The sequence below is a fragment of the Helianthus annuus genome, chromosome 13 (assembly GCF_002127325.2).
Source record: "Helianthus annuus cultivar XRQ/B chromosome 13, HanXRQr2.0-SUNRISE, whole genome shotgun sequence".
In the NCBI taxonomy this organism is placed as follows: Eukaryota; Viridiplantae; Streptophyta; class Magnoliopsida; order Asterales; family Asteraceae; genus Helianthus; species Helianthus annuus.
The window spans coordinates 28,661,567-28,683,075 of NC_035445.2; positions in this window are offsets into that span (position 1 = coordinate 28,661,567).

Below are 21,509 nucleotides of genomic sequence, written 5' to 3' on the forward strand. Positions count from 1 at the left end.
CTTTTACATAATATATAACATGTATATGTATAAGTTTTTGTATTACCAGTGTGTCTGGAAGCCCCTTGTATCTTTCCTCAAACTCTTGTTCAGCTGCTGAATTGTCAATCAGCTCAATTTTGCTGGTTTTCAAGTGGAAGCACAAGACATAGAAGTGGTCAACTTGAAGGACCGGAATAAACACCAGGTCAACCGAATCAAGTTTTTTTACCTCATATTTTAGTATGATGTCTTCAAAATTTGAGGCAAATATGTTTAGACGTTGGTTGTCTGTGTATTTCTTCTCGTCATAAAAGATATTCAGCTGTATGTTATGTAATTAGAATCAAAGTTAAGCAATATATTAAAAGGTATCTAGACAATGGAATTTTTCACATGCGAATAGTATGTATAGCATATGCGAAATTACAACAGTATGAGAAATGTTTTTTGTTTCACAGGAAAACTATCTACTATTCTACATGCGATTTAACTATCATTAGTATGCGAAATCATTGAATATGCATTTACTATTTTAATTTCAAATGCCAAAATGTTTATGAAAACATACCATCATTGTGCTAAACAAGAAGAGTCTGTATGGTGATGATTTTCTATCCCTCTTTTTCTCTTCAAGGTTTAGAACATCCACAAATGCATCTATTCCGTTTGATGCTACGTACTGACCCCTGTAGAAGCTTTCAAAGATAGCTTTCAATGTGTAAACCCCAGTTTTTGATCGGTAAAGTTCATCTCTGCCAGGCAAAAAATAAATAATTAATATTGTTGTGTGTATATATTTAGATGTTTGTTAGTTGATATAACCATTTTACTTACTCTATGCCTGCAAATGTAGCAAATGTATATCGGATCACACTCAATTCTTGATTCAAGAGTGCTTCGTGCATGTTTACCACTCTGTTGCAGTAAGGGGAACAAAAAGCGTCTCCAAGCTCTGCAAATCTTTTCTCAGCTTGAATTTTGGCTGCTTCTATTGTCTTATAGAGGAGTTCATTTAACCCCTTTGGTAGAACTTGTTTTGGAACTGGCTTTGGCTTTGAGTTTTTTCTTCCCCTAGTTGTTTTTTTCCCTTATTTTCTTCTCTCTGGGTCCCAGGCTCAAAAGCAGCTCAACAGACTGCAATTCCTCAGCCGTCACATGAGGGCATTCAACTTCCGGTTCCTTCTCAACTTCGATACCCGAATCGGTTTGTTGAGGGTCTTTTTGTGTAGTTTCTCCTAAAGAAACTGCTTCCACTTCTGGCTCTTTTTCTTGAACTTTTTCTTGAATGTTTTGTGTAGATGCTGCCAAGTTCACTGTTTCTTCGATAACAGTTTCGTTTTCACCACTTTCTGCAGGCCAGAGTAAGTTAAGAAATATAATATTTTGTTATTTTTAATTTTTTTTTCTAATATAAAGTGTTTTTTACCTTTGGTAGGTGGTTTGTAAGCATATACACCCGTTTCGACAGTTTGAATGTTTGCAATAAGGGTGTATGTCACTCCTCCATCATCTTTATTTGTCAATCCTTCATCATCTGGCTGCAGTACCCCTATAGATACAAATTATTGAATTTTAATACATCAGAATCAAAATCGCATGGTATACATGACATTGTATGCAAAATCAAATGTGAAGTGTTTGGAAGAAATCGCATATGTTTTCTTTTAGGTATCGCATGTGTATAAGAAATATTGATTTTTTACATAATTCCGCATGAGTTAATTTTTGAAATCACATATTTTACCTTCTGATGCCATTTGTACCAAAACATTGGATATTACTTTTTGAGCTTCTTCATCCTTGTGACACTCTGGGATTTCCCCGAGCATTATCTTGTATATCTTTGTGTATATATGCATTATTAAATGAAAGTTGCGTATCGTTTTGATGTTCTATGTGATCCTTGCATTATGTGTATGTAGTGTATATATATATATATATACAAGTATGTACGTGTGTAGTGGGCCGAGACCTCGAAACCCAACTCGAGACCACCCGGTCTCGAGTGAACAGTGAACGGTTGGGCCGGTTGGGCCGCAACCTCCCCTTAGCCCACTCGAAACCTTTAGGGTGCACCTTTGGTTATATATAGCCCCAAACCATCACACTCTCTCCTTTACACTCTTCCTCATTTCACTCTCACACACTCTCTACCTCTCCCTCACTAAAACCCTAACAAACATCACCCTCTCCTCCTCTCCTTCTCGGATCCAACCGGCAACAAGAACACCTTCGGATCGGCTTGAAATCGTCACTCGGGACTCCACCTCATCACTTTCTTGCACATCTTTTGAGTTACACAACAACCGGTTAGTGTTTTAAGCACCTTACTAGATGTTTAAGTGTTTATTAATGTCACTAAAGTGAATGTATAGCATGATGATTGGGTGTCTTGAAAATGGTTGTGTTATCCGGTTTTGTTAAGATGAGTTGTTAAATGGCTTTGTTATCCGATTGATGTTAGAGGTTTGGTTAGATGGTTTTGACCGAATGATATGCATGATTGCTTGATCTTATGGGTTCTTGTTTGTTAATGAAACATGCTAGACTTAGGAACCGAGAATGATGATACCAATTATGTCCGATTATGTTAGGATGATTTGTGATAAATGTGTGTTCTTTGATCCTAATATTTCACATGAAGAACTTTATGATTTTGTGTTTACAAGTGGTATGAACATATGAAGAACAACATGAATGTCATGAAATTATTTGAATATGCTTGTTTTGATCTGTTTGGATTATAATTTGGACAAGAAAACATGTTTATGGCATCTTATTGGTTAGTACAAAATTTCATGAAAACATAATTCTATTGGTTAGTACAGTAGGACAGGTTCTAGAAGGATTCAGGTGCACGTAACCGAGGTTGCGAGTCGGAACCCTTGGTTGCGACTCGAGACCAAAGCATGATGAACCGAGACCGAGGTTGCGAGTCGGAACCCTTGGTTGCGACTCGAGACCAAAGCTTGATGAACCGAGACCGAGGTTGCGAGTCGGAACCCTTGGTTGCGACTCGAGACCGTGTATTCTCGAGTCGAGACTGCCCTTGTCTCGACTGGTCTGCCTAAGTGTTATTGGGCCAAAAGCTTGTTGGACTATCTGTTGACTGGGCTGCATGTGTTTCTGTTACTGTTTTTTTGCGAAGATGTTAGGGCAGGCCCAGTGACCCAACTGTTGAATGTGTGCATTTTAAGTGTGTCTATACGTGTTTGCTATACGTGATTACTTGTACCCCAACTTGACCTATATTTGGTAACCATGCTAGGACGTGGTGACCAACGTGTTTGACCAAGTAAAATATCTACCGAGCAAACCAAGGTGAGTTCACAACCTAAAGCATGCGTTCCCGGTGGTTTGGGAAACGGAACTACAAACAACACTATTCCCTTATGAGGGATACAACTTACTTTTCTTCCCTTGTTATTGGGAACCTTTAGTTAATTACTGTTTATACGGATTGCAACCAACGGCACTAAACGAAACTCTATCACTCAAGTCCCTACTACTTAATACCGATTAGTCGCCAGGGCCAGGCGAACGGGTTATTAGTTGATTGCGCTATTTAGGTTTTACCAACCTCACACCGTGCCATGGTATGGGATCGGTCGTGAACTAATGTACTCAGGCATCCGTCAATGATGATAGAACATTGACATCGGGGCATCCTGCGGAAACGCAAACGGTTACCTAGTGTTCGGTATTGGAAAAACAGTTTAGTCGCTAACTTTTGGGGTAGCTCCCCATGGCATGTATAAACGAGTAAATTAACTGGTGAAACAAGTTTTTGGAAATTAAAACTGGACAACTAGTGAACTCACTCAGCATTATTGTTGACACCTTACTGCATGCTTTGCAGGTAACCAGTGACTGAGGAGCTGCTGCTTGGGAATGTGTAGTGTTCGTCAAAACCCGTGTGTTGGGTTTTAATTATCTTGAACTTTGAACTATCTTTTTGGTTTATGCTTCCGCTGTTTTTGTTTAAACTAATTATCGAACTTAAACTACGATGTCGCTAACTACTTTGGATAGCAATTATTTTACTATTAACCAATGCTTAGTATAATTGGTGGCTGGATCCTGGTCAGTCACGCCCTCAAGCGGATGTTACTCCGCAGGTGGAATTTGGGGGTGTGACAGATTGGTATCAGAGCCATTGGTTATAGTGAACTTGGTTTTAAAAAGGGAAAAATCTTTTTGAGAAAAACCAGACTATAACCCGTGACTCGTGACGACACTACACTCCAAGTGCAAGGCTTGACCTATCTGACCTCATAGCTCGGACCCATGTTTACTTGCTTGTTTGTCTTATGCTTTCTGCTCTACTATACGTACTAGTTTGCCCAATTAGATAGATACGCCTCCCCTCTTCTATCTCATTCTCGCTATGTTACGACACCACACTCATACTATGTTTTCTGGTTATGAAGACAATGAGTGGACGCGGACGAGGAAACGTCAACATGACTCAGGCTCAGTTCACTAACCTGATCAACACGGTGGCTGCAGCTTTCGCAGCTCACCCTGGAGGTAAAACTCGTTATTTTAGGATGTGTAGATCCTACCATCGCATCGTCTTGTCACCTCTAAACCCATTCGTATCACTCTCACAACAGGTCAGCATGCGCCTGTGCAACCACGTGTTTGTACCTTCAAGACCTTCATGGATTGCAAGCCTCTTCCTTTCAATGGCACTGAGGGTGCCATAAGCCTCCTGCACTGGATCGAGAAGGTCGAAGCTGTCTTCGCTGTCTGCGAATGTCCCCCAACTAATTGGGTAAAGTTTGCTACTGGTACCCTTGAGGGAAGCGCACTTTCTTGGTGGAAGGCGCAAATTCAAATGCTTGGTTTGGAGACTGCTAACGCTACTGCATGGGAAGATTTCAAGGATATGATCAAGGAAGAGTATTGTCACAAGGATGACATCCACAAACTCGAGGACGAGTACTATGGTCTCAAGATGGTTGGGTCAGAGATTGAGACCTACACCAAGCTGTCCAACGACTATGCTGCACTTTGCCCAAACATGTCCCGACCCATGTATCGAAGGATCGAATTGTACATCAAAGGCTTAGTCCCAGAAATCAGGAGCCATGTGACCTCGGCCAACCTCACTACCATACAGCCTGTGGTTCGTCTTGCCCACAAACTCACCAACCAGGCTGTGGAAGAGGGCAGGTTGCCCAAAAGGATCAGTGCTGCGGAAGGAACTTCTAGTGATGGCAAACGAAAGTGGGATGGAAATCAGGGCAAAGACGCTAACTCTACTCAGGCCCCAGCTCAGCAAAGGAAAACTGACAACAACAAAGGCACTCAGCAACAGGGTGGCTACCGGGGAAGCTACCCTAAGTGCAACAAGTGTAACAGGCACCACAATGGGGCATGTAACAAAGGTCAGTGTCAGCGATGCAACAAGATGGGGCATGAAGCCAAGGATTGTAGAAGTCAGTTCCCAGCAAGGCAGAATCAGCAACAACCCCAACAGCAACAGCAGCAGGGAAACAACCGCGGATGTTTTAAATGTGGGGCAACGGGGCACATGCGAAAGGATTGCCCTGAACTGAATCAGAATCGCAACAACAACCAGGGAGCTGGGAACAATGAGCAAAACAACAATGCTGGGAATGGTGCAAGGGGAAGAGCTTTTGTGATTGGAGCTGGAGAAGCAAGGAACGACCCCAACGTCGTGGCGGGTAAGTTCCTACTTGATGATCGTTATGTTTCTGTGTTATTTGATTCCGGTGCCGATGCCAGTTATGTATCCCTTCGCATTAGTAAGAAACTTAAGCACCCGCCTGCGTTATTAAGTTCTAAGCACGTCGTCGAGATAGCCAATGGTAGGAACATCGAGGCCTCGCACGTGATCCACGACTGCACATTAGAATTGTCTGGTCACACGTTTAGTATCGATCTTTTCCCTGTCAAACTTGGAAGCTTCGACGTCGTCATCGGCATGGATTGGTTATCCAAACATCGCGCTGAGATCCTCTGTCAAGAGAAAGCGGTTCGTATTCCTCGTCGTTCTGGCCAACCCCTCATCATTCAAGGCAACAAAGGTGGAGAAGTCACAGGCATTATCTCGCTTTTAAAAGCCCAGAAGTGTTTACAAAAAGGGCACACCGCTATTCTAGCACTGGTCACCGACACCCTCGAAAAGGAAAAGAGGATTGAAGATTTTCCTGTAGTACGTGACTACCCCGAGGTGTTTCCCGAGGAACTACCTGGACTCCCTCCCCACCGTCAGGTCGAATTCCAAATCGAGCTAGCTCCCGGAGCAGCACCCATAGCTCGTGCGCCTTATCGTCTAGCCCCTGCAGAACTGAAGGAACTCTCTACGCAACTACATGAACTATTGGATAAAGGATTTATCCGTCCTAGTTCATCACCCTGGGGAGCACCAGTACTCTTTGTTAAGAAGAAGGATGGCACGTTCCGAATGTGCATCGACTATCGTGAGCTGAACAAGGTTACCATCAAGAATCGTTACCCTCTCCCGCGCATCGACGACCTATTCGATCAGTTGCAAGGATCGAGCTACTATTCTAAGATTGACCTGCGATCAGGCTATCATCAGCTGAGAGTTCGTAATGAAGACATCTCTAAGACTGCGTTCAGGACTCGTTATGGTCATTACGAGTTCCTCGTTATGCCTTTTGGAATGACTAACGCACCTGCGGTTTTCATGGATCTCATGAACCGAGTGTGCAAGCCTTACCTCGACAAATTCGTGATTGTGTTTATCGACGACATCCTGATCTACTCGAAAAGTCAAGAAGAGCATGAACGACACCTACGCCTTATCCTCGAACTCTTACGCAATGAGCAATTGTACGCCAAATTCTCGAAGTGTGACTTTTGGCTTCGAGAGGTCCATTTCCTTGGGCATGTGTTCAATAAGGACGGGATTCACGTCGACCCCGCTAAGATCGACTCGATAAAGAATTGGCCTACGCCCAAGACCCCAACCGAAGTTCGCCAATTCTTGGGATTGGCAGGATACTATCGCAGATTCATCAAAGGATTCTCAAAGATTGCTCAACCCCTCACGACTCTTACTCAGAAAGGCATTGTTTACAAGTGGAATGAAGCTCAGGAGTCGGCCTTTCAAAGGCTAAAGGATAACCTCTGTAGCGCTCCTATTCTCTCGTTGCCTGAAGGCACTGACGACTTTGTGGTTTACTGCGATGCGTCCATTCATGGGCTCGGTTGCGTATTGATGCAACGCGAGAAAGTTATTGCCTACGCTTCTCGACAACTCAAGACGCATGAAAGAAACTACACTACGCATGATTTGGAACTGGGAGCAGTGATCTTTGCTCTTAAGATATGGAGACATTACCTGTACGGTACCAAGTGCACTATTTACACCGATCACAGGAGTCTCGAGCATATCTTTAGGCAAAAGGAATTAAACATGCGACAACGTCGATGGGTCGAACTCTTGAATGACTACGAATGCGCCATCAAGTACCATCCGGGCAAAGCCAATGTCGTGGCAGACGCCCTTAGCCGAAAGGACACGACACCAAAGCGCGTGCGAGCATTGCAACTTACCATCCAGTCTAACCTCCCTACCCAGATCCGAAATGCTCAAGTCGAAGCATTGAAACCGGAAAACATCAGGGCTGAGTCTCTGCGAGGATCGAGACAACGATTAGAACAGAAGGAAGATGGCGCTTACTATGTAACAGGGCGCATTTGGGTTCCACTCTATGGAGATTTACGTGAACTCGTGATGGACGAAGCCCACAAGTCCCGTTACTCAGTACATCCTGGCTCGGATAAGATGTACCATGACTTGAGGACAACATACTGGTGGCCTGGCATGAAGGCCCACATAGCAACATATGTCAGCAAATGTTTGACTTGCGCAAGAGTCAAGACAGAGTACCAGAAGCCAGCAGGCCTACTCCAACAACCAGAAATCCCGAAATGGAAATGGGAGCAAATTTCCATGGATTTTGTTACAGGGCTATCTAGGTCTCAACGCGGAAATGACACCATTTGGGTAATAGTAGATCGATTGACCAAGTCCGCGCACTTTCTGGCTATTAAGGAAACAGACAAGTTTTCTACCTTGGCGGAGATTTACTTAAAGGAAGTAGTTTCGAGGCAAGGAGTGCCAACCTCAATTATTTCCGACCGAGACGCTCGTTTTACTTCGGAATTGTGGCAAGCTATGCACAAATCCTTTGGCTCACGTTTGGACATGAGCACCGCTTATCACCCACAAACGGATGGACAGTCTGAACGCACCATCCAAACCCTAGAAGACATGCTTAGGGCGTGTGTGATCGATTTTGGCAAGAATTGGGAGAAGCATCTACCGCTAGTAGAGTTCTCGTATAATAACAGCTACCACACTAGCATTCAGGCAGCACCTTTTGAGGCATTGTATGGTCGTAAATGTCGGTCACCTCTCTGCTGGGCGGAAGTCGGTGATAGTCAAATCACGGGCCCAGAGACGGTGGTAGATACAACGGAAAAGATTGCCCAGATCAGACAACGCATGGCGGCAGCTCGTGACCGTCAGAAAGACTACGCTGATAAGCGTAGGAAACCACTAGAATTCCAGGTCGGTGACCGGGTTCTACTTAAAGTCTCACCCTGGAAGGGTGTGGTTCGCTTTGGTAAACGGGGCAAGCTTAATCCGCGATATATCGGACCATTCGAAATTACCGAGAAAATCGGTAAGGTTGCTTATAGATTGAACCTGCCTGAAGAACTGAGTGCGGTACACAACGTATTTCACGTATCTAATCTGAAGAAGTGTCTATCAGATGAAACGCTCGTAATTCCTTTCAAGGAACTAACTATTGATGAACAGCTACACTTTACTGAGGAACCGATTGAGATCACGGATCGAGAGATCAAAATCCTCAAACGTAGCCAGATACCTCTTGTACGAGTCCGTTGGAACTCGCGACGTGGCCCAGATGAAGCAAAAGTATCCCCAGTTGTTCCCAAACGAAAACCCCAGCACTGAAGCTACAGCCGAATTTCGGGACGAAATTCCAAACTAACGGGGGGATGATGTGACACCCCGTTGAAACATTCTCATATACTAGCTTGACAGTGACTGCCTTAACTTTCGGGACGAAAGTTCTTAAAACTTGGGGATAATGTGACACTCTGGGATTTCCCCGAGCATTATCTTGTATATCTTTGTGTATATATGCATTATTAAAGGAAAGTTGCGTATCGTTTTGATGTTCTATGTGATCCTTGCATTATGTGTATGTAGTGTATATATATATATACAAGTATGTACGTGTGTAGTGGGCCGAGACCTCGAAACCCAACTCGAGACCACCCGGTCTCGAGTGAACAGTGAACGGTTGGGCCGGTTGGGCCGCAACCTCCCCTTAGCCCACTCGAAACCTTTAGGGTGCACCTTTGGTTATATATAGCCCCAAACCATCACACTCTCTCCTTTACACTCTTCCTCATTTCACTCTCACACACTCTCTACCTCTCCCTCACTAAAACCCTAACAAACATCACCCTCTCCTCCTCTCCTTCTCGGATCCAACCGGCAACAAGAACACCTTCGGATCGGCTTGAAATCGTCACTCGGGACTCCACCTCATCACTTTCTTGCACATCTTTTGAGTTACACAACAACCGGTTAGTGTTTTAAGCACCTTACTAGATGTTTAAGTGTTTATTAATGTCACTAAAGTGAATGTATAGCATGATGATTGGGTGTCTTGAAAATGGTTGTGTTATCCGGTTTTGTTAAGATGAGTTGTTAAATGGCTTTGTTATCCGATTGATGTTAGAGGTTTGGTTAGATGGTTTTGACCGAATGATATGCATGATTGCTTGATCTTATGGGTTCTTGTTTGTTAATGAAACATGCTAGACTTAGGAACCGAGAATGATGATACCAATTATGTCCGATTATGTTAGGATGATTTGTGATAAATGTGTGTTCTTTGATCCTAATATTTCACATGAAGAACTTTATGATTTTGTGTTTACAAGTGGTATGAACATATGAAGAACAACATGAATGTCATGAAATTATTTGAATATGCTTGTTTTGATCTGTTTGGATTATAATTTGGACAAGAAAACATGTTTATGGCATCTTATTGGTTAGTACAAAATTTCATGAAAACATAATTCTATTGGTTAGTACAGTAGGACAGGTTCTAGAAGGATTCAGGTGCACGTAACCGAGGTTGCGAGTCGGAACCCTTGGTTGCGACTCGAGACCAAAGCATGATGAACCGAGACCGAGGTTGCGAGTCGGAACCCTTGGTTGCGACTCGAGACCAAAGCTTGATGAACCGAGACCGAGGTTGCGAGTCGGAACCCTTGGTTGCGACTCGAGACCGTGTATTCTCGAGTCGAGACTGCCCTTGTCTCGACTGGTCTGCCTAAGTGTTATTGGGCCAAAAGCTTGTTGGACTATCTGTTGACTGGGCTGCATGTGTTTCTGTTACTGTTTTTTTGCGAAGATGTTAGGGCAGGCCCAGTGACCCAACTGTTGAATGTGTGCATTTTAAGTGTGTCTATACGTGTTTGCTATACGTGATTACTTGTACCCCAACTTGACCTATATTTGGTAACCATGCTAGGACGTGGTGACCAACGTGTTTGACCAAGTAAAATATCTACCGAGCAAACCAAGGTGAGTTCACAACCTAAAGCATGCGTTCCCGGTGGTTTGGGAAACGGAACTACAAACAACACTATTCCCTTATGAGGGATACAACTTACTTTTCTTCCCTTGTTATTGGGAACCTTTAGTTAATTACTGTTTATACGGATTGCAACCAACGACACTAAACGAAACTCTATCACTCAAGTCCCTACTACTTAATACCGATTAGTCGCCGGGGCCAGGCGAACGGGTTATTAGTTGATTGCGCTATTTAGGTTTTACCAACCTCACACCGTGCCATGGTATGGGATCGGTCGTGAACTAATGTACTCAGGCATCCGTCAATGATGATAGAACATTGACATCGGGGCATCCTGCGGAAACGCAAACGGTTACCTAGTGTTCGGTATTGGAAAAACAGTTTAGTCGCTAACTTTTGGGGTAGCTCCCCATGGCATGTATAAACGAGTAAATTAACTGGTGAAACAAGTTTTTGGAAATTAAAACTGGACAACTAGTGAACTCACTCAGCATTATTGTTGACACCTTACTGCATGCTTTGCAGGTAACCAGTGACTGAGGAGCTGCTGCTTGGGAATGTGTAGTGTTCGTCAAAACCCGTGTGTTGGGTTTTAATTATCTTGAACTTTGAACTATCTTTTTGGTTTATGCTTCCGCTGTTTTTGTTTAAACTAATTATCGAACTTAAACTACGATGTCGCTAACTACTTTGGATAGCAATTATTTTACTATTAACCAATGCTTAGTATAATTGGTGGCTGGATCCTGGTCAGTCACGCCCTCAAGCGGATGTTACTCCGCAGGTGGAATTTGGGGGTGTGACAGATTGGTATCAGAGCCATTGGTTATAGTGAACTTGGTTTTAAAAAGGGAAAAATCTTTTTGAGAAAAACCAGACTATAACCCGTGACTCGTGACGACACTACACTCCAAGTGCAAGGCTTGACCTATCTGACCTCATAGCTCGGACCCATGTTTACTTGCTTGTTTGTCTTATGCTTTCTGCTCTACTATACGTACTAGTTTGCCCAATTAGATAGATACGCCTCCCCTCTTCTATCTCATTCTCGCTATGTTACGACACCACACTCATACTATGTTTTCTGGTTATGAAGACAATGAGTGGACGCGGACGAGGAAACGTCAACATGACTCAGGCTCAGTTCACTAACCTGATCAACACGGTGGCTGCAGCTTTCGCAGCTCACCCTGGAGGTAAAACTCGTTATTTTAGGATGTGTAGATCCTACCATCGCATCGTCTTGTCACCTCTAAACCCATTCGTATCACTCTCACAACAGGTCAGCATGCGCCTGTGCAACCACGTGTTTGTACCTTCAAGACCTTCATGGATTGCAAGCCTCTTCCTTTCAATGGCACTGAGGGTGCCATAAGCCTCCTGCACTGGATCGAGAAGGTCGAAGCTGTCTTCGCTGTCTGCGAATGTCCCCCAACTAATTGGGTAAAGTTTGCTACTGGTACCCTTGAGGGAAGCGCACTTTCGTGGTGGAAGGCGCAAATTCAAATGCTTGGTTTGGAGACTGCTAACGCTACTGCATGGGAAGATTTCAAGGATATGATCAAGGAAGAGTATTGTCACAGGGATGACATCCACAAACTCGAGGACGAGTACTATGGTCTCAAGATGGTTGGGTCAGAGATTGAGACCTACACCAAGCTGTCCAACGACTATGCTGCACTTTGCCCAAACATGTCCCGACCCATGTATCGAAGGATCGAATTGTACATCAAAGGCTTAGTCCCAGAAATCAGGAGCCAAACATGTCCCGACCCATGTATCGAAGGAACTTTATGATTTTGTGTTTACAAGTGGTATGAACATATGAAGAACAACATGAATGTCATGAAATTATTTGAATATGCTTGTTTTGATCTGTTTGGATTATAATTTGGACAAGAAAACATGTTTATGGCATCTTATTGGTTAGTACAAAATTTCATGAAAACATAATTCTATTGGTTAGTACAGTAGGACAGGTTCTAGAAGGATTCAGGTGCACGTAACTGAGGTTGCGAGTCGGAACCCTTGGTTGCGACTCGAGACCAAAGCATGATGAACCGAGACCGAGGTTGCGAGTCGGAACCCTTGGTTGCGACTCGAGACCGTGTATTCTCGAGTCGAGACCGCCCTTGTCTCGACTGGGCTGCCTAAGTGTTATTGGGCCAAAAGCTTGTTGGACTATCTGTTGACTGGGCTGCATGTGTTTCTGTTACTGTTTGTTTGCGAAGATGTTAGGGCAGGCCCAATGACCCAACTGTTGAATGTGTGCATTTTAAGTGTGTCTATACGTGTTTGCTATACGTGATTACTTGTACCCCAACTTGACCTATATTTGGTAACCATGCTAGGACGTGGTGACCAACGTGTTTGACCAAGTAAAATATCTACCGAGCAACCCAAGGTGAGTTCACAACCTAAAGCATGCGTTCCCGGTGGTTTGGGAAACGGAACTACAAACAACACTATTCCCTTATGAGGGATACAACTTACTTTTCTTCCCTTGTTATTGGGAACCTTTAGTTAATTACTGTTTATACGGATTGCAACCAACGGCACTAAACGAAACTCTATCACTCAAGTCCCTACTACTTAATACCGATTAGTCGCCGGGGCTAGGCGAACGGGTTATTAGTTGATAGCGCTATTTAGGTTTTACCAACCTCACACCGTGCCATGGTATAGGATCGGTCGTGAACTAATGTACTCAGGCATCCGTCAATGATGATAGAACATTGACATCGGGGCATCCTGCGGAAACGCAAACGGTTACCTAGTGTTCGGTATTGGAAAAACAGTTTAGTCGCTAACTTTTGGGGTAGCTCCCCATGGCATGTATAAACGAGTAAATTAACTGGTGAAACAAGTTTTTGGTAATTAAAACTGGACAACTAGTGAACTCACTCAGCATTATTGTTGACACCTTACTGCATGCTTTGCAGGTAACCAGTGACTGAGGAGCTGCTGCTTGGGAATGTGTAGTGTTCGTCAAAACCCGTGTGTTGGGTTTTAATTATCTTGAACTTTGAACTATCTTTTTGGTTTATGCTTCCGCTGTTTTTGTTTAACTAATTATCGAACTTAAACTACGATGTCGCTAACTACTTTGGATAGCAATTATTTTACTATTAACCAATGCTTAGTATAATTGGTGGCTGGATCCTGGTCAGTCACGCCCTCAAGCGGATGTTACTCCGCAGGTGGAATTTGGGGGTGTGACAATCCTGTCTACCTTCTTCATTTGTAGTAACTTCATGATGAACTTCAGAAGCTAGATTTTCAGGCTCTTGATGAACAGGAGAGGGTGCAGTTTCATTCTCTTGAACCGAATCAGGCGGCACACAAATGGGATTATTCCGAAGCGTCTCATCCCACTTCTTACAGGCCTCCATAATCTTCGGATCCCAAAAACACTTAGTTCTTGCTTTTGAAACTAAGTTGTTCATCCCTTGAACATCTTGAACCATTTTAATGTATTTTTTGACATTGGCTTTCATTTTTTTCAACAGGTTCTGTAATATTTTTCGAGTTAAGATACTATCAATTGAAATGTTAAATATAAATGGATTAAGTGAAATTAATATTTTTTTGCGCTTACCTTTTTGTTGATTTTCGAAGCCTCTCGTTCTCGTTCGTGGGCTGTGTCGTAGATTACCAATGGTGAAAGTTGAACAGGAGTGTTGCAATAATCCATCATTTTCTGTGTCTGTGTTCCAACTCCCATCTCAAGGTTCAACTGAGACATTTCATGGATTTCAAAACTGAAATCCATGAAATCATCAATGTTCCCGTTATCTTTTGGCTCTTCCATGATTTCTACGTTTTGTACTGCACGTGCAGTCCTTCTTTTGTAGCTTATTGTTGTAACACCCCGTGTTTTCGAATGTCAAAGTCAAAGTCAAAGTCCAAGTCAACTTTGACTTCTTGACTGTAACTAGTCGATTTTATGTTTAGTTGTATTCTGTGAAGTAAGTGCTGTAATCAGAAATAATCGAAGTAATCGAATGTTTAATCAATGCGACCGATCTACGACTGTGAATAATAGGAAGTAACAATGCGATAAAGTTAATCAATCAATAATCAAGTTAATCGATTCATCAATCAAACTCGAGGCTCAAAGTATGCGAATTTTGGTATGGATATACGTGTGTGTGTGCCTTATGTGTTACTTGTGCGTGTTTACTTTATGTTTGGTGTGGTATTCAAGCGAATCAATCGAAAATCGAATCGAAACTCGAAAGGCAATCGAACTCAATCGAAACCGACATCGAAACGTGACTTATAGAAGATTGTATGTTAGAAATAGTAGTTGGGACTGAAAGTAATTTGACTAGGAACACTATCGTATTCGTATCATCATCCATCGAAGCCGAAACATCGAAAATCATCGCGAAATACTCAAAAGGGGTCGCGGATCGAACAGGAGGCATCCTGATCGAACAGGCCAGCCGATCAGCTAGCATGTTCCTAGCCGATCGAGCAGACCATTCGATCAGAACTTCTGGCCGATCGGCTGACACTTTCCTCTTTTGGAGCCTATAAATAGCCCTGTCATTGTCACCCTTACTATTTTTGGAAAGCTCTGACCGAACCAGCCTTGTTCTTCACCTTTTCTCAGATTTCTCTCAACTCCGGTAAGTTTTCACTCTAATTCTTGTACGTTTTTTATCATTACATGATTCTACACCTTTCTATCTTTCAAAACTTGATTTCTAACCGTGAAATCACCAAGATCTAAGTGTTCTTGGGTGATGTCATCATGGTGCTCTTGAAGAACATCATGCTTTGGCCTCATTCAACCATGAATAGCTTAGATCTGACCGATTTCCACATAAACAAACTAAGGTTTGTAAGAATCTTAACATATTCATGGAAAGATTTCCAACTTTTCTTCAACATTTTACACTCAAAACCTTAAAACCGATAGAAACGGAGCTCAAACCAACTAACTAATCATTCTAACGGTTAAAAGGTTCAAGATTCGGTTACTATCTACAAGGTTCACCGATTTCGGGTTAAACATCAAACTACCGTTCCAAACAGTTCACCAGCCGGACTTGGGTGATTCCTGTCCGAACCGGTGAAGCAAGTAAGGACCCACGTTATAATGGTTTAACTCGCTGTCGAAACACCTTAAAATCATGACAAATAACCAAACAACCAAGTGTTAGACGAAAGGCCGACCAGGTCAGAACTGCTGGCCGAACGGCTAGGCTGTTCGAACGAACAGCCTAGTCGATCGAACATACCAGCCGATCGGCCGGGCCAGCCGATCGGCTAGCACCTGGTTCACTTTTCAAAATTTCACGAAGTATGCTATTGATGAAGTGATGTTCGATCGAATACGTCACTCGATTGGTAAACATTACTCTTCGGATCATGAGATACTATGCTTCAACACTTAACCGATTTTGCAACTCGTTCGTAGTATGGAATGCCAGCCGATCGAACAGGCTGTTCGATCGAGTGACATCCTGCTGAGAACTACTGCTAAAGTTCCTAACCGATCGGTTAAGCCGGCCGATCGAACAGACCGTTCGATCGATCGACCTGAAAGGTAAGAACACTTCTGTGTTCTCAAATTTTACAACAAAAACTTCAAAAGTTCAAACCATCATACACAAACACATCTAAGGAAGAAACAATCCACTCGAATGGACCAGCCGATCGAGCCTACCGGCCGATCGAACAGGACTGTTCAAACGGACTTTCAAGCCGAACGAACAGCCCATTCGATCGAACCTGTTGTTCGATCGACCCGGCTATTCGATCCATTTACACTTGTTTGCATTTCCGCGTTACTCATTGTTGCGTCATCGAACTATTCAGGCTAACCCTACTCTCAGCGCTCCCTTCAATCCATAACCAATCACTGTGAGTGTACTCGAACCCTTTTTGCTTTAGCACTTTTGGGTGTTACATACGTTACTTATCAAATCACAATCGAACACACTATTCAAACTATTTGAACGCTAACCAATTGCATGTATTACGTGACTAAATGTATGCTTGTTGTTATGTTTACACGTGGAATGCTGTCTACCTGCCTTAGCAACGTAGTACTATAGTTTGGACTCAGCACCCGTTCACACGGGGGTTGTTAAGGACAATTACTTGCATGGATTACGGTGGTAATCATGTATTGCGAACTGTCTCGGACAGTCAACCCGCAGTCGTTGGTATCGATAGGTCCATGTCGATAATTAACATGCATCATTTCCCTCTGTGTACGTGCTGGTTATGCGTAAACTATTCGAACTCTATATGCTATTATCAAACTTGTATGCTCACATTTACATTTTATGTATGGACTTTATTTTAACGTATGTGACAGGTGTTAGGATATTTGCTTGCTAGGGAAGTGAAGCTAGAATAAGTTTCTAGAAGCCCCCAACAAATAGTTGTCTGCCAAGAACAAGCGTGTGGGGCATAGTTGTCTGTAGATCTTGTCCTCTGGCAATACAGCCAGAAAGTCAACAGAATAGGGGTCTAGAAGCAGATAAACAATTGCTGTATTTATATTTGAATCTGAGTTGTCGGAACAGGATTAATTGTTTGGATGTTATCTGTAATAACTTGTTATTTATTCGGGATACGGTATGGGACGTATCACTTTAAACTGAATTTGTATTAATAGTTGTTGTGGAAACTTCTGGACAATCTGTTTCGCTCAGTGCCGCGCCCCGATGATTCCGCCATCGGTTGGGGTGTGACAATTGTGGTGTCAACTGGTGGTCGTAGTGTATACTCCTCTGTTGAATGACCCTCTTTTTCTTCATTTTCTTCTTCATTTTCACTCTCACTTGATATCCACACAGGTCCGTTATCCGAAATATGCTCTTCGACTTTATCAATCTCCGAAGATGTGATATAACGAATAACTGGTATCTCCACGACTTTCTCAAACAGTTTAAGCCTCTTGTTGTATTCATGCGTGTATAGAAGCTGTATAAATCGCAAGATCATTTAATTATATAACAAAACAATCTAGTCTTTTAAATATGTTATGAAATGTACTAATGCATACCGTAGGAAAGGCAACAGGTCCTATGAACTGTATTTTATAGTTCTTCCAGCCCGCTTGTGTACGACGCAAAGTTTCAAGTAGATATGAGCACCAATCTAGATTCTGTATTTCCTCAACAGCCTCTACACCAAGCAAACATCTATCATTTGCAGTTGTTGCCTTTGTAATCTCCGCAAAGAATGTCATCCAGTACACAAGGAAATTTAATCTAAACAGGCTCCCCCCATCTCTTTGATTTTACATTGTATTTGCAATTAAGCCATGGGTAATTCTCGTGTTTTCCCCCCACTGGCTGATGAATGTATCCCTGACAGCATTTTTCGGTTCTTTACTCTTTTCAATTTTCTCCTGCTTTTTAACTTTTCTCTTATCGGCTAGTATTTCAACCTGCTTTGGCCCCTTTAGTATTCCAAATACCTCATAAACTGTGTCTGATGTTATTTTTATTTGGTGTTTTCCCACGTTTAGCTTATCGAACTTCTCATCAAAGTTTCTGGCTAGCCAATATGCCAATCGTGTTGAAATATGGTTGATATTCATATCTAGAATAGCTCCAAATCCCATATTCTTCATCTCATCAAGCTGTTTTTTTGAAAAATTTTTCACAGTATCCATATATGAGTTAGGTTGGCATCTCAGCAGTATTGCTTTGTTGCTGTATTTGAAGAATTCCCTATGTTCTGTTTTAGGTGGTTCCACCTTTTTTGAATGTTTTTTTTGTCTGTATCTTAGATTTCCTGTCATCTTTTTTCTTTTCTGGGAGTGGCTTAACAAAGTCATCCTCTTCAGAACTTTCTTCAACAATCTTTCTTTTTCTATTTTTGTTAACTTTTATCAATGTTGATATTGGGCCTTCAAAGTCATCATCAGAATCTATTTCTACAAAATCGCATACTATCAGTCAAAAACCACTATAAAATCGCATTTATTAGTCAATCATGTACCCTAAGTCATTATGTGATAAAATCGCATGTACGAGTTATCAATTCGCATGCAACGTATGTATATGTGTTTGTATTATATACTCATGCAACGTATACAACTCAAACCCTATTCCATTCACATACATCCCTTCCCTCTCTCTCTCATCGCTCTCTCTCTCTCTCTCTCTCTCTCTAAGCCCCTCTCTCTTTGACGGGATATCAGGCACAAGAGGCAAGGGTTTTTCTTGATCTCCAAGCGTTAGTATGATACACATAGATCTTGATCTTGATGGATTCTTGTGTTATAGGGTTGTGTGAATGTTGTTTCATGATGTTATTTAGTATCTTGAAGGATTTATGATTGTAATAATACATGTGTGTATGATTATATAGATCGAATATGTGTATAGACGTGTATGCATGATTGGGATTACTAGGGTTTATGTTCTTGATGATTGTTTGAAAAATCTTGATGACTTTTGTTGGTTAATTAGATAGGTAACTCGTATAACCTACAATAGATGGTGTTGATAGGTTGTATAATCGCAAAACATGAAGAAATCATTAAACTCGTTTTTGTAAAGTAAAGTCAAAAACTCTAACTTGATCATAATAGAACCAAACCGAGATTTTCTTGAATCTAAAATGAACCTCCTTGAAATGCGCTTCAAACCGCGCCAGTTTCATAATTTTTCGACCTCGTTTGATCAGTCAAAAGATTTAAACCGTTTCGAAGGTCTAAGATGTGAAGTTTGGCAGATTTAGTGTGTAATGTTCTGTGTTGTGTTGTATCTTGTTGAATACTTGGTGATATGTTATGATATTTATACAGTAGATTGTCTTATGTGTCTAAATCAATTGGAATCACATCAATTGGATAACCGAAGAATTTTAAATAAATTAAACCGTAGACAGGGGTCATAAAGTAACAAATCTGACAGCTTCTTAGTAAATGACTTTTCATAAATTTTTTGTGATGAGTTAGGCTTTGAAAATTTTACACAAGGTTCACTAGACCTATTGACACGTCACATAATTTATTGGGAATTTTTCTAGCTCAGCAACTATTTTATAAAAATCCCCGAAAACAGTCCAGTTTTGGAATATAATCTGGAACTGCAGTAAATTGAGTTATGCATTCTTATGTGTTAATTTTGCTATCTTAGGTGTTATTACTTGTTTAATACCTACATGACCATAGTTTAACATGTCGTATGCTATGCTATGAACATGTGCAAGAACCACACGATTGAACGGCTATGTGTCAACTTGTTTACTAGCTATGTGATAGTTACGCATAGAACTTATATGTTTTGTATGAACACACACTAATGAACCTATGGTAACCATAATAGGACGTGGTTGACCACTTCAGCTCATAAAACACTTAAGTCTTACCGAGCAAAACTAATGTGAGTTCACGACCCCTACTCTTTAAACGTTTATAAAACACAGTGGGAGAAAACATGTATCACATTACTGCAAGGTAATGCCACGTTACGGGAACGTAATGCTTCACGTTATGATAATATAACGTCTTTAGTTGATAGAGTTTTTATTATATCGTTATGGTGACAAAGTAGCATTTATCACATAAAGTCCTCACAAACCTCGGACCATTGGTATTGGGTGGATAGCGGGGGAATTTTGAGTAGTACTACTTGGCCCGACAAGCCCCACTCGAGCTAGTCGCGCTAGCTAGACCGGTAATGGTCAACGGGTGTAGAATTGGCCTAACTTATCGCCACGGTCAGTGACAGACCTGGCAAACAGAGGCAACAACAATCAACTTCGGTTTCGAACTCTTTCGTGGCATAACATAGGTTAGCTACCTACAATATAACAAGTAACTGCTAAACACTACATTTTACTGTTTAGGTTGAAACAGTAGAAACCTTTGGGAAACAACTTACTTTATAACTAAAAACTTGTGAACTCACTCATTGGGAAACAACTTACTTTATAACTATAAACTAAAAACTTGTGAACTCACTCATTGTTGACACTTGTTTCTTACATGTTTTTCTCAGGTCACTAAGGTACACGGTTTAGGTGCACAACATGGATATCAATACATTTTTCTTAATGATGCACAGGTGGATTTTTGAGGGTGTGACACTACCGTAGCGTAAATCAAGTGTGATTGGCTTGAATGCACCTTTCAAACATGGCTTACCAGATTTGAGATAAAACCCGAGTGCCATTTAGTGCTTGCTGGTCCGGGCACCAAACTACGTGGACGTTCTGCCAAAGGAGGAGGATTACGAACAGAAGAACCTTTTTATATGGCTTTGTACGCACCCAATGGAGATACAAGAAATGCCCGAGCGAGCCCTTGTAGGTGTGGGCATGAGTTTTATATGGTCACGTCTTGACGTTATTCCACTATATCGTCGTTTCGACAATCGTAAGTACTCTAGTTTATTTATAGTTCATTCAATATTGGTTTTTATAAAATTTCTGCTCCCCATACATAAACATAACCCTCGTCTTCAAGAATAATTACAGTAAAGTATGTGTAGGTAGGATCAATTCAAATTCAAGATCGTGATCTGACGATCTCTTACGAAGTCTAAAATTAATTCCACAAACAAGTTTTATTTGCTTCTGTTTATATCTTTATATGAAATGGTAGAGATGGGCAAAATCGGGTATTCTTAAAACCCGGAACCGGTTCCAACCCGGAACCGGTTCCAACCCGGAACCGGGTATGGATACAACTGAGTGGAACCGGGTTCTCGGTGGAACCGGGTTCTCGGTGGAACCGGGTCCGGGTACAACCCGGGTACACGTAAATAAATATAGAACCGGTGTAACCGGTTACGGGTTCAATGGAACCGGGTACGGGTACTGTTTGGAACCGGAACCGGGTCTGTGTCGGGTCCACTGGAATCGGGTAGGAACCGGTATTTATTCCCATCTGGG